This window comes from Microtus oregoni, unplaced genomic scaffold (genome assembly GCF_018167655.1).
Source record: "Microtus oregoni isolate MIOR12 unplaced genomic scaffold, Mior012 000213F_007, whole genome shotgun sequence".
Taxonomy (NCBI): Eukaryota; Metazoa; Chordata; class Mammalia; order Rodentia; family Cricetidae; genus Microtus; species Microtus oregoni.
In genome coordinates, this window is record NW_024544878.1 from 1 (window position 1) to 11,324 (window position 11,324).

Consider the following 11,324-nt stretch of genomic DNA (forward strand, 5'->3'; position numbering starts at 1 on the left):
ACAAAGAGCATGTGGAGATCAGAGGACAACTTGCAGGAGTCAGTACTCTCTTCTTCAATTGGTTTCAGAGGCCAAATTCAGGTTGTTAGAGTTGGCAGCATCAGAACCATCTCTCCAGCCCATCAACCCCACTCTTAAAGGCTGATTCCTATTGCCAGTCACATCCCATGTAGGTAACATTTCCCAGCACTTGGGAGGTGGAGGAAGGCAGATAGAGTTCAAGGCCACTCTCAGCTACTAAATGCAAGTAAAGGTAACCTAAGCTATTATATGTGTGTGTACCCATATATATATGGTATATATCGCATATATATATACATATATGTATATATATATATATATATGAGAGAGAGAGAGAGAGAGAGAGAGAGAGAGAAAGAGCTTAGTAAGTAAAGTGCCTGCTGCCAAGTCATGAGGACCTGAGTTCAGATCCCCCAGCACCCACATAAAAGTCGGGTGTGATGGTGTGCGTCTGAAACCCTAGCATTGAGGGGGGTAAAGACAAGAAGAGTCCTGGAGCCTTCTGGCTCCCCGAGTAAAGCTAATCAGAGAACTCTGTGCTCCCATGAGAGACCTTGTCCCAAAAAGAAGGTGGAGAGCAATCAAAGAAGACACCTGACAGGCAACCTCCAGCTTACACACACGTGGGCTGTGTATGCACCTTCTCTCCCTCTCCCCACCCCCCTCCCCCCAGAAATGAAAAGTCAGCTAGCTAAATGCATAACAACAACAACAACTGAGCTAAGGCTCCAGTATCGAGAAGGCTTCCCTGAATGTGCCCAAGTGGCTCTGGTAAAGATGTGAAAGACAAATAGCAAAGAATAGGCAAATGTTGTGTGCGTGCAGGCTTGCCTCCATTGCTGCCATTCATTCTACATCCGCAGTCCCTTGCTCACCTGCCCGCTCTCCTGTCCGCCTGTCCCTCTGCATGCTGCACTGCCTGTCTGTCCGTCTCCTGCCTTCTTGCCTTTTGCTTGTCTGTCCTTCACCTGCCTGTTCCTGGCCTTCGCAAAGGGAGAAATCTCAACCCGAGACGCAAGGAAAAAGAGAAGCAGTCGGAATAAGATTCCGGAATTTGCTGGGAGGAAACTTTCTTTCCCCACTTTCACTAAAATTAAGCTGACTTGTTCCCACCCTGCCCCCTTTGCTTCTTTTTAAAAATGAGGCCCCGAGAAAAATCTAGGTTCCATGTGTCACGTGCATTGTAGCACTGTGGAACAGTCAACCTCCTAAGTTCCCTCATTGAAATGTCTCTAAAAGTTTATTCAGGGCCTCTTCAGGGTATAACTCAAAGCAGCCTGTGTAATTAGCATGGGTCCTCTTTGAAATTCCACAATTTCAGTCTTAAAACTCAAACGCACCAGTTTAAATATAACAATGACAGATCTAACAATAACAGTTAGTTCTCTTCCTGCTCTCCCTATGCCTCCCCCACCCCAACCGAAATCTTCATTCAGAAGAAAGACGTTTTCTACCTCAGTTTCAAGCCCCACTCCACCCTTGGCATTCGGAATCCTTGGGGGCCTCTGGCTCCCAGTGTGGAAAGCCCAGGAGGTGATCCCTGAAAGGACCTCTCCATCTTGCAGTTTCTATAGGAGACTCCTGGGCTTCTAATTGCTGCATTTCCCCTTTTGTTCTCCAGTTCTCACCTTTGCTCCCTCCTACCCGGTCAAGTTCCTAAGGCCTGGGAGGTGGAGTGGACCAAAGCAAAAAGAAAACCCTAGACAGCCTTTCTCTCTTTTGTAGCCTCCCTGGGCTACCCACAGGTGCCCCTTAAATACTTGTCCTATTGAATGGTTTCCTGAGAAGAACTGGGGGGGGGGCGCCCTTCCAGCAGTCAGGCTGTCTCCTGCTGCGCAAGCCTAGTGAAAGTTCTTTTTAAAATGGCCTGCTTTGTAAATTAACTAGAGGAGAAAAGCTGCCTTGTCCTTTGGGGAAAGTTGGAGGGGGGTCCAGATCAAATCAGAAATAACTAAATGAGATAAGAAGTGAATTGAGAAGCAGCGCAATTCAGAAAGTAACAGGGCACTCCATCACCAAACTAGCAAGGCACACTGCCATCCTTGAGGGCCGGGATCAGTCACTCCATGAGCGGATTTCACATTTTCTCCTTCCAAATCCTATGTGAACTTCAGTGAACTTGGCCACTTAATCCTGACAACTTTTCTCCCTTTAATATTAATTTTAAGGCTGGGTTGTGTCTCAGTTATTAAAGCTCCTGTCTAGCATACACAAAGCCCTGGTTTTGTTCCCCAGCACCACGTTAACTGGAGATGGTGGCATATAATATAGTCCGGGTACTCGGGGAGCTGCAGGCAGGAGGATCACACTTGGCTGCATAGTACATTAAGAGACATCCTTAGCTGGGGAGACCTTGTCTCAGAAACGCATTAATTTCAAACTAACAGCACTAACTACTAACTCTCAAAGAGCTCGACAGTCTCTGGCTCTGGTCCATTAAGCAGACTGGAGACGAATGCCCAGCAACTTCTCAAACAGATAACTCGAATGGTACAAATGTTGTGTTTTGTTTTTCTTAGTGACAATGCTACCAACATTAAATAATTCTCCGGGGTTCCGAGAAACTGCTATAGTCTCTGACATACATGAGAACTCTCAGGGAGTCTAGTTGGATCACTGTGCCCTCCTCCTCCAGCTCCGACCCACCAGAAGAATGACTAGAAGATGCTCCCTGGCTGGCAGTGGGGGGTGGGGCGGAGATCCTTCGGGGTTATTTCCACAAACAGGAAAGCCTGTCCCCTTATGGTCCTCACTCTTCCTGATCCAAGGCCCAGGAGCTGCTTCCGTTAACACAGTCAAACTTACTCTGAGCTCCACCGAGGACACTTCTGTGAGTATGTTCTGTATGACAGCATGCATGTACTCGGCCATAGAGCCTTTCTGGAAACCTGCATCACTTTAGTTGACTGAGCTTCAGTCCCTAAGCCTGGCACCTGGCAAGTAAGAAGTTAGCTTTACCCTCCGTTGGTTCCTGAGAGAATAAAGCTGAAATCCTTCTGGGTCAGCAGTGTGCTTTTTCTCAACAACAGAAAGAAGACATGCAGTTCCTAAACAAACTCAAATGGCATGGGTTTACCCTTGCTGGGCATAGACAGTTGCCTCTCCCCTGTTAGGCAGGAAATGCCATGGTACTCAACAAGCTATGTGTATCCAGCTGGCTTTAGTTCTAATTCTTGAGAAAGCAAGGGATTCTGGGTTTGGGGCAGCAGCAGACCTAAGGACTTGGTTGCACATGGAAGAAATGGAGCTCTAGTTAAGGAGCAAGCATTCGCTTGTCTTATGCTAAATTAGTGGCCCGGGCTGAGTGAGAACCTAGGTCTCCAGGCTCATCAAGTACCTAGGAGCTCCAGCTACACACCTCACCGTGTACTAGGCATGAAGACACAGCTGCCGTAAAGGTCGCAGAGGTTACGTACGACTAACTTGAAGCCTCCCGTCTATTTCTTTGGCTTTGAAGTAGAGCATACACTAATTCCAACAAGCCTGGAGGACTATTTGGAGCTCGATTTCAATCAGCAGGGTGGTGACTAAAATTAGCAGTGCTGTCCCACGGAGTGGGTCAGTCTCTCAGCACGTCAAGCTCGTTGAGCTGTACCCTTCTCCTTCGACTTCCTACCGTTCGTCATCAGGGACTTCTGGAACCCCCGACACAGTAATAGGTATTGTTTGTAAGCTCTGGAGCTACAATTAAGAACAAGATAGATATGGGCCCCTCTTTGATAAAGTCTATTTGCATGCACACTCTGCTTCATACTCTCATGTTCTGCTTGGTAACCAGGAAGTATTGTGCCAAGTGCTAACATAGACTGGTCCGTATGCAGAGCTGAGTAGGAGCCAAACTTGCTCATGTCCATTTTTCGTTTTGTTTTGTTTTCATTTTTGTTTTCCAAGGAATGCTTCTCTGTAAAGCAGCTCTAGCTGTCCTGAAACACTTTGTAGACCAGGATGGCCTTGAACTCACAGAGATCCGCTTGCCCCTGTCTCCTGAGTGCTGGGATTAAAGGTGTGCTCCACCACTGCCTGGCTGCTCATGCTCACTTTAAGCAGATTTATGGGCACATTATTAGACCAAAAAAGCTGTATGCAGCATAATCTCTTTCTTTCAGAGAGAGAGAGAGAGAGAGAGAGAGAGAGAGAGAGAGAGAGAGAGACTATCCCAATTTCTATCCTGTTCAAGCATTTAGAGAGCTGGGTATTTTTTAAAAGCTATGACTCAGTTCCAAGTTCCATGACCTGCATGGGTCCCAGAGACTGGGATCCACTGGGCATCAATAGGGAAGCTGGTCTACTAGGAGGGAACACTCCAAACTGCAGGCAACAAAACCATCACCATACCTAAAAGTCCAACTATAGACTCCAAGCCAGAAAAGAGGAGCTGGCCCTTTGGTGTGCCTGACTTGCCTGATACAAAAGGTTGCTGACTGACTGCCCTGAACAGGTGAACGATTAGTTCTTCATTTGAAGTCACATAAATGCTCGGAACTTCACTGCAAGGTCAAAGCTACAGCCCACATGGAAGTTGGCTAAACATGTAAGAGATGGAAAATGCTGATGGTGGTAACTAAATATACAAGCGGCCAGGGGTGGATTCCAGAAACTGCGAGGCGGCGAGCCTGACACTGATCCCCAGCAGAATTCTGGATCATGTTATCAAACAGGTGGCTTTTGCACATTTAGAAAAGATCATGGAGGTCACACACCAGTGAACTTGAGAAGGTTAAAGAGGAAAACTCCAAGTGGCTCCCGTCAAGCATACGCTTTGATTATAGAAAGTGAGGAGCGTCACAGTAATCTTTTGTGGCCTCCAACAAGCTCCCAAATCATGACACGGAGACATCTTATTAGTTATGAATATTCAGCCTTATCTTAGCTCTTATTTTAATCTATTTCTCTTCATCTACATTTTGCCTTGGGGGCTTTTACCTTTCTTTTTTTCTTTCTTTCTTTCTGTATGTATGTATGTCCTACTTTCTTGCTGTCTCCATGTCTGGCTGGTGGCTGCCTGACTTCTGGTCTGGGGCACACCCCTCTCTTTCTCCCTTGCTCTCTCCTCCTCTCTTTAGAATCCTCCTCCTATTTATTCTGTCTGCCAGCCTCACATATCCCTCTCCTGCCTAGCTATTGGCCATTCAACTCTTTATCAGGCCAATCAGGTGCCTTAGGCAGGCAAGGTGAAATGGACGCAACACATCTTTACATCTTTACACAATTAAAGGCACATCCTTACACCATTAAACAAATGAGGCATAAATAAACGTCACACACCTTTACACAGTTAAAGTAATATTCTGCAGCATAAAAAGGTAACACATCTTTACATAGTTAATAACATAATGTCCCACAACAATCTTTACTTCTTTTATTTATTGATTTCCTTTGCTTAGGGATGGGGCTTAGGGAGCAATGAATCCGTCTTGTGATGTAGTTCAGGTTGGCCTGGATGTTGCTGTATATTCAGACTAATCTCAAATTCCTGACAATCCTCTTACCTCGGTCCCCCCAAGTACTGGAATCACAGGTGTGAAGCTTGGAATCCAGCTGCTTCTCTAGCAGTGCCCGGACTCCTCAGGCACTCCTTTGTCACGGAGGCAAAGGAAAAGCCTGAAAACTGTTCAATTTAAAGTTTGGATTTTATTTGGCAACAGTTAACTTGAAGAAAAACGTGAATGACAAGCTAGCACAGTTAATAATGCATTTCTGATACTCACCTCTATTAAAGTAATTTAAGATGGACCAAGCCTGAAGAAACATGGAGTGGACAGACAGTGGGCATTACCAGTGTCCTTAACCTTGTTTAAATTGGAAATATAAATGAAACTTAATGTGAACGAATTTTTTTGTGAAGAAACACACATCTTAAGCTAACCATCCAGACGCAATAAACAAATTTAAAATTACGAAATGAAGACCTTTCTGATGTTACTCTGATAAACTTTTATTACTGTTTTAAGTTTTAAAAGATTTATCTTTTGTAGTGTGTCTGTGTGTCTGACTGTTTTCCCTGAATGTACGAATGTACATCTTGAGTGTGCCTGATGCTATGGAGGTCAGAAGAGGGTGTCAGATCCCCTGGCACCGGGGTGAAGGATGGTTGTAAGCCACCATGTTGGTACTGGGAACTGAACCCAAACTGATGTCCTTTGGAAGAGCAACAAGGACTCTTAACTGCTGAGTCATCGCACCAGCCCCTTGGATAAACTCTTCAGAAGGTTGTGGTACATCTATTTACTTTGGGGTGTTAGTTTTTTGTTTGAGACAGAATCTCAGGTGTCCCAAGCAGGCCCCAAATGGTCTGTGTAGCTAAAGCTGGCCTCCATTGAACCTTCTGCCTTAACCTCCTTAGAGGTGTGCCACTACCGCTGGCTTTCTATTTACTTTGAACTCTCCTTTCTTCATTTACAAAGCAGTGTTGCCCTCTGCTCTAGACTTTCTGCCACAGGAAGGTCACTTTATAAAGAGGGAAGTCTGGGGACTGTGTTACCTCTTATTAATATCAAAAGCCATGCACAATGGTTACAAGACAGAATGAGGAATCCCAGCTGCGTGAGCAGCTGCTCTGCACTTCCCACTGGGGGACCAGCTCTCTGCCACTTCTATTGCAACCTCGTTCCCAAAAGGCGTTGGGAAAGCCCCAAGCTGTGGTTCTGCCAGCTCCTACACTGTCCAAAAAATAGGGGGCGTAACCCCTCACACCCTATTCTTATCAGGTCACATCTCCCCAGAGAAGATCATGCATGTTGGGCCAAGCCGCCCCAGTACAATTGGCTATCAGATGGAATTTCCACAACAGCTTTCCCTATGCTCTAAGTTCTGTTGATCTTCTATGTGCTCTAAACGGTATTATTCTTTAAGAAACATAGCTTAGCTGATAACCTTTAAAGAGGTCATGTTGGGAGAATCACACTGTTCCTGGGGGAGTGATTAATGACAACCATCTGGCTGGAGTGAAGACTTGGGACATCGCAGAACCTGTGCTGATGACACTGTCTCCCGAGGCAAGAAGTAAACAAAGAATGGCTTTACCAAATCGTCCCAAGACCCTAAAGAAGGGGACTCATTTGTGTAATCATATACACACAAGCCTACACCAACTCCTCCGCCAGCCGTCAGCCATCAACATGGGAATGTGGAGAGCTGAAAGAATTGATCTGTTCGCATTCCTGCTTTGTAGAGGAGTCTTGGCTGCTTGAAGATCCCCGTTTCTTATCTATTTGATCTAAGCCAAAGAAAGAAGGGGAGTTCATGTTTGTGTAGCTCCTCTGTTCTCACTCCAAGTAAGCACTGGGAATAAACAATAGCATGGAGGTATTCATTTCATCCAAAGATCCTGGGAAAAAGAGATTCTCTGCAGAGCTCACCTCATGTTATAGCTTCTGTACCAGACTCACCTTCGGCCTGAAGAAAGTCCGCGGATCAAAATACAAGCTGAACACAGATCTTTAGCATTCTTGCTAGAATTAATTTTTCAGTAACAGGACATTGCTCTCAGGAGGGTCCAGAGGTCAATGGTGTCCTTGACAAAGCCGTGAGGAAGGAGGTGAGCAAAGGAAGACAGTAACTGTGAATATAAAATACTAGCTTAGCTCAAATGACCTCACCATCCACGGCCGTCTAGCCCAAATGCCCTAGATTTATATTACTGTCCCTCCTTTGTCTTAGACAACAGCTCAATCACGTTGCGAAATCTCCTTGAAGCTTTGGTCTGCTCAGAACTTAATAAAGAACATCCAAGCAACACATTCACTTTGATTTTAAGAAATCGTCTACCTAAGCTAAGAGACATTACTCACTGTTTGGTTGCAACCTTACAACCTGCTTGGTTGAAAGAAACGCACAATTTTTTTCTTTTGGTCCTTTGGTTTCCGAAAGAGCTTGGGTTAAGAGCACATTGATACATCTCCTCTTATACTCACCTCTGTCCTGCATCATCTTATTAAGCAGATGGTTATAATTTTATTTTTGTATCTTATCAACATCTTATTTGCCATGGCACAAAGAAACCATGTGTGACTTTTTTTTTTTACACATACTGAATTATAGGAAAAGGTAGGCCTTAAAACATTTTCTGGGAAATAATTTGTGTGTCCAAGAAGACAAGACTGGCCTTAGTTTAAGTTCGAACTAAAAGTTAAGAATGAAAAACCCAGTGTGTTCTATTGTAGAATCAGAAAACCTAATAAATTTGCTTAACTTAAACTTCCTTTCACTGGGTGGTGGTGCACACCATTAATCCCAGCACTCGGGAGGCAGAGGCAGACGGATCTCTGTGAGTTCAGGCCAGCCTGGTCTATAGAGTGAGTTCCAGGACAGCCAGGACTACACAGGGAAACCCTGTCTTAAAAACATCAACAACAATAACAACAACAAAAAAAAACCTTCATTTCTCCATTCAAAGTGGTAGGGAGGAAATGAAATGTATAATATACTCTTCTTGTACCGAGTATTTTCCTTCCTTTACTTTTTTCTCAAAATTCTGACATTTTACTTTTATTTTACTCTTTCTCAAAATTTTTACCTCTGCATAAGAATAATTTCTCATGGATTTAAAAATGCATTGCTAATTATTTGGACATTTCACTAAGAAACAAGAAAAGTCTTTAATGGTTCTTCCTTTCCTCTGGCGGCAGCCATCAGGTGAGCCAAGATGGGAGCTTACAAATACATCCAGGAGCTATGGAGGAAGAAGCAGTTCTATGTCGTGCGCTTTCTTCTGAGGGTCTGTTGCTGACAATAGAGCTACCAGTCTGCGCGATGCATAGGGCTCCCCGCCCCATCTGGCCTAATAAAGTACGAAGGCTGGGATACAAGGCCCAGCAAGGTTATGTCACATACAGGATTCGTGTCCTTGTCCGCTGTGGTGGGCACAAACGCCCAGTTCCTAAGGGCGCCACTTCCGGCAAGCCTGCCCATCATGGTGTGAACCAGTTAAAATTTGCCCTAGGAGAGAGCTGGACGCCACTGTGGGGTTTTGAGTGTCCTCAATTCTTACTGGGTTGGCAAAGATTCCACATAAAGGTTTTTTTGAGGTTCTCCTCATTGATCCATTCCATAAAGCTATCAGAAGAAATCCTGACACCGAGTGGACCACCAAACCAGTCCACAAGCACAGAGAGATGCAGATAGAGCCGTGGTCTTAGAAAGGGCCACAAGTTCACCACGCTATTGGTGGCTCTCACAGAGCAGCCTGGAGACAACGCGATACGATGCAGCTCCACCGTTACCGCTAATACATGTAATGTTTGTACAATTCATACCCAATAAACAACTTAGGACTATCAAAAAAAAGAAAGAAGTCTTTAATGGCCTCTACTTAGTTTGTGATTTAGGTTGCCTAGGTGAGTTCATGCTACAGGTGACAAACTCACAGTGTTTCTTTGACCCTCACATATTGGCAGAAGGAAATCTTCCACGATGCTTTATGAAACATCCTGCCTTGTGCTCCTTTCTCAGGCCTATCCTCAGACCTCTGATCTCCCCTTAGCCAGGAGATGTTCTCCGGGAGCCAGTTTGGAGTGGCTTCAGAGGATAGTAGATCAACAAAAGCACGGCAGGGAAAAGATCCTTGCTCTGTAGTCACTGATGAGAAGCAGGAGTTTTTGTTTGGTTGTTTATCATAGCCAAGGAATGTCCCCTGGGGGACATTATGAAGAACACCTTTATAGGATCCAGGTGAGAGAATCAAAGGCAGTCCGGACAGAAAATGAAACAAAACAAAACAAACAAAAACAAAACAAAAATGTGATCACAAGGACCCAGCCAGAGCAAAATGGAATAAAGCAATTACCCAACTAACTCAGCAGCAAAATTAAAAAGGCCCATTCAATTTCATGAACATTTAAGATCCCCAAATGGTCATAAACTAAATGACCTGCAATTGTAGATCCCCTTTGGCTATATAGCGCTGCCGGCCAAATCTAGGCTCAGGCCCACAAAGTGTCGAGAGGCAGAAGGCACATTCGGACAGGAACTGGAAAACCACGCTGGGTTTGCTCCAATTTTCCCATGAAATAAAGTGTCTGGCTTCGGAAGTGAGTTCCCAGGATGGCTCGGCTCCCTGCTGGATACCCAACAGACACTCACCTGCAGATTCCTCAGGAGCTGTTCCTGTGGACGCTTCCATCCTCGCCACATTCCAGCAGGCGTTTGAGACCAATGAGTATGAAAAGTCTTGTAGGTAATTTTCCCAGCAATGCCATTCCCCATAGATACACTAATGGGGCCCAGCATGCTGGAAAATCTCACAGTGGATTTATTTCTTTCAAGCTTCTTTAAGAAACCACATTAAAAGGAATGGCAGCAATAAAGACTACTCTTACAGACCTTCTAGTTACCCTCCTTAACCATGCAGAATTCATAGGAACCGGTAAGTGATGTTCAAGTACCCTAAATTGGAAGTGGGAAGGGCTATGAGATAATATTATGAGATAATGTTCAAGTGCCCAGGACTTCCCTAGTGTAGCAGTTCTTCTGAGTAGATTAAAACGATGCTGCCCTTTCAGCTTCTCTGAGCCTTGCCCCGCCTACCGAGAAGCAGCACCTCAGCTGTTGCAAGGCATAAATATTGCTGGGAAGCCCTGCACTAATTGTCACCAAAATAAGAGAGCAAATGTTCTTTCTTTAGTTCGAACGGTAAAATATTTAAAAATGAGGTTACTTGGTCTTGCAGAGGGTATTGCGGATTATGGGATACGCTTTGTCCATAAGTAGCAACCCTTGAAGAGACCATTGTCGGCTTTTACTTTGGACAGCACCTGAATATTACCTACAGGGTAAGATAAGACCGTACCGTCGTTTGCAAGAAAGAAAAGGTACTTCAAAAATAATGAGTGGCCCTCACTTGAAAAGAAAATTACAAACTACCTCACTAGTCTGTCTCTCCATGGAAGAATTACGGAAGAGCTGAATAAAAGCTCTAAGGAACGAGCAAATGAGTTAATTGTATTTATAAGACACCCTCATTGTTCTAATAGCAAGCCTTTAGAAAACATTCTGGGAAACCCCCACTACTCTACCCATTTTTGGTACACTTTGTGTCTTACATTGGCATGTGAACCACAGCCTTATCGCTGCCACATGCCTGTGTGGTACCTGACGTACTGCAGGGTCTCAGAGTCATTTTGGCACCAGCTTAGTGACTCGCCCCATCACAATCAGGGCACATTTGTTGATAGGAAAAAAAGATGTCTGTTGCGCACAGAAGCAGCCCGTCTATTCTAGTCCCTGTTCTTCACTACTAGGTGAGGCCTGAAGTGCCACGCCTACCCTATTCCCACCATGACCATTAGCGAGCCTCAAAATCAGAA

General features: G+C 44.8%; 1 pseudogene; it reads left to right on the top strand.

The window, feature by feature from the left end:
- The first annotated feature begins 8,665 nt into the window (after window positions 1-8,665).
- LOC121445578 lies at window positions 8,666-9,248 on the top strand (annotated as a pseudogene).
- The last annotated feature ends 2,076 nt before the right edge of the window (window positions 9,249-11,324 follow it).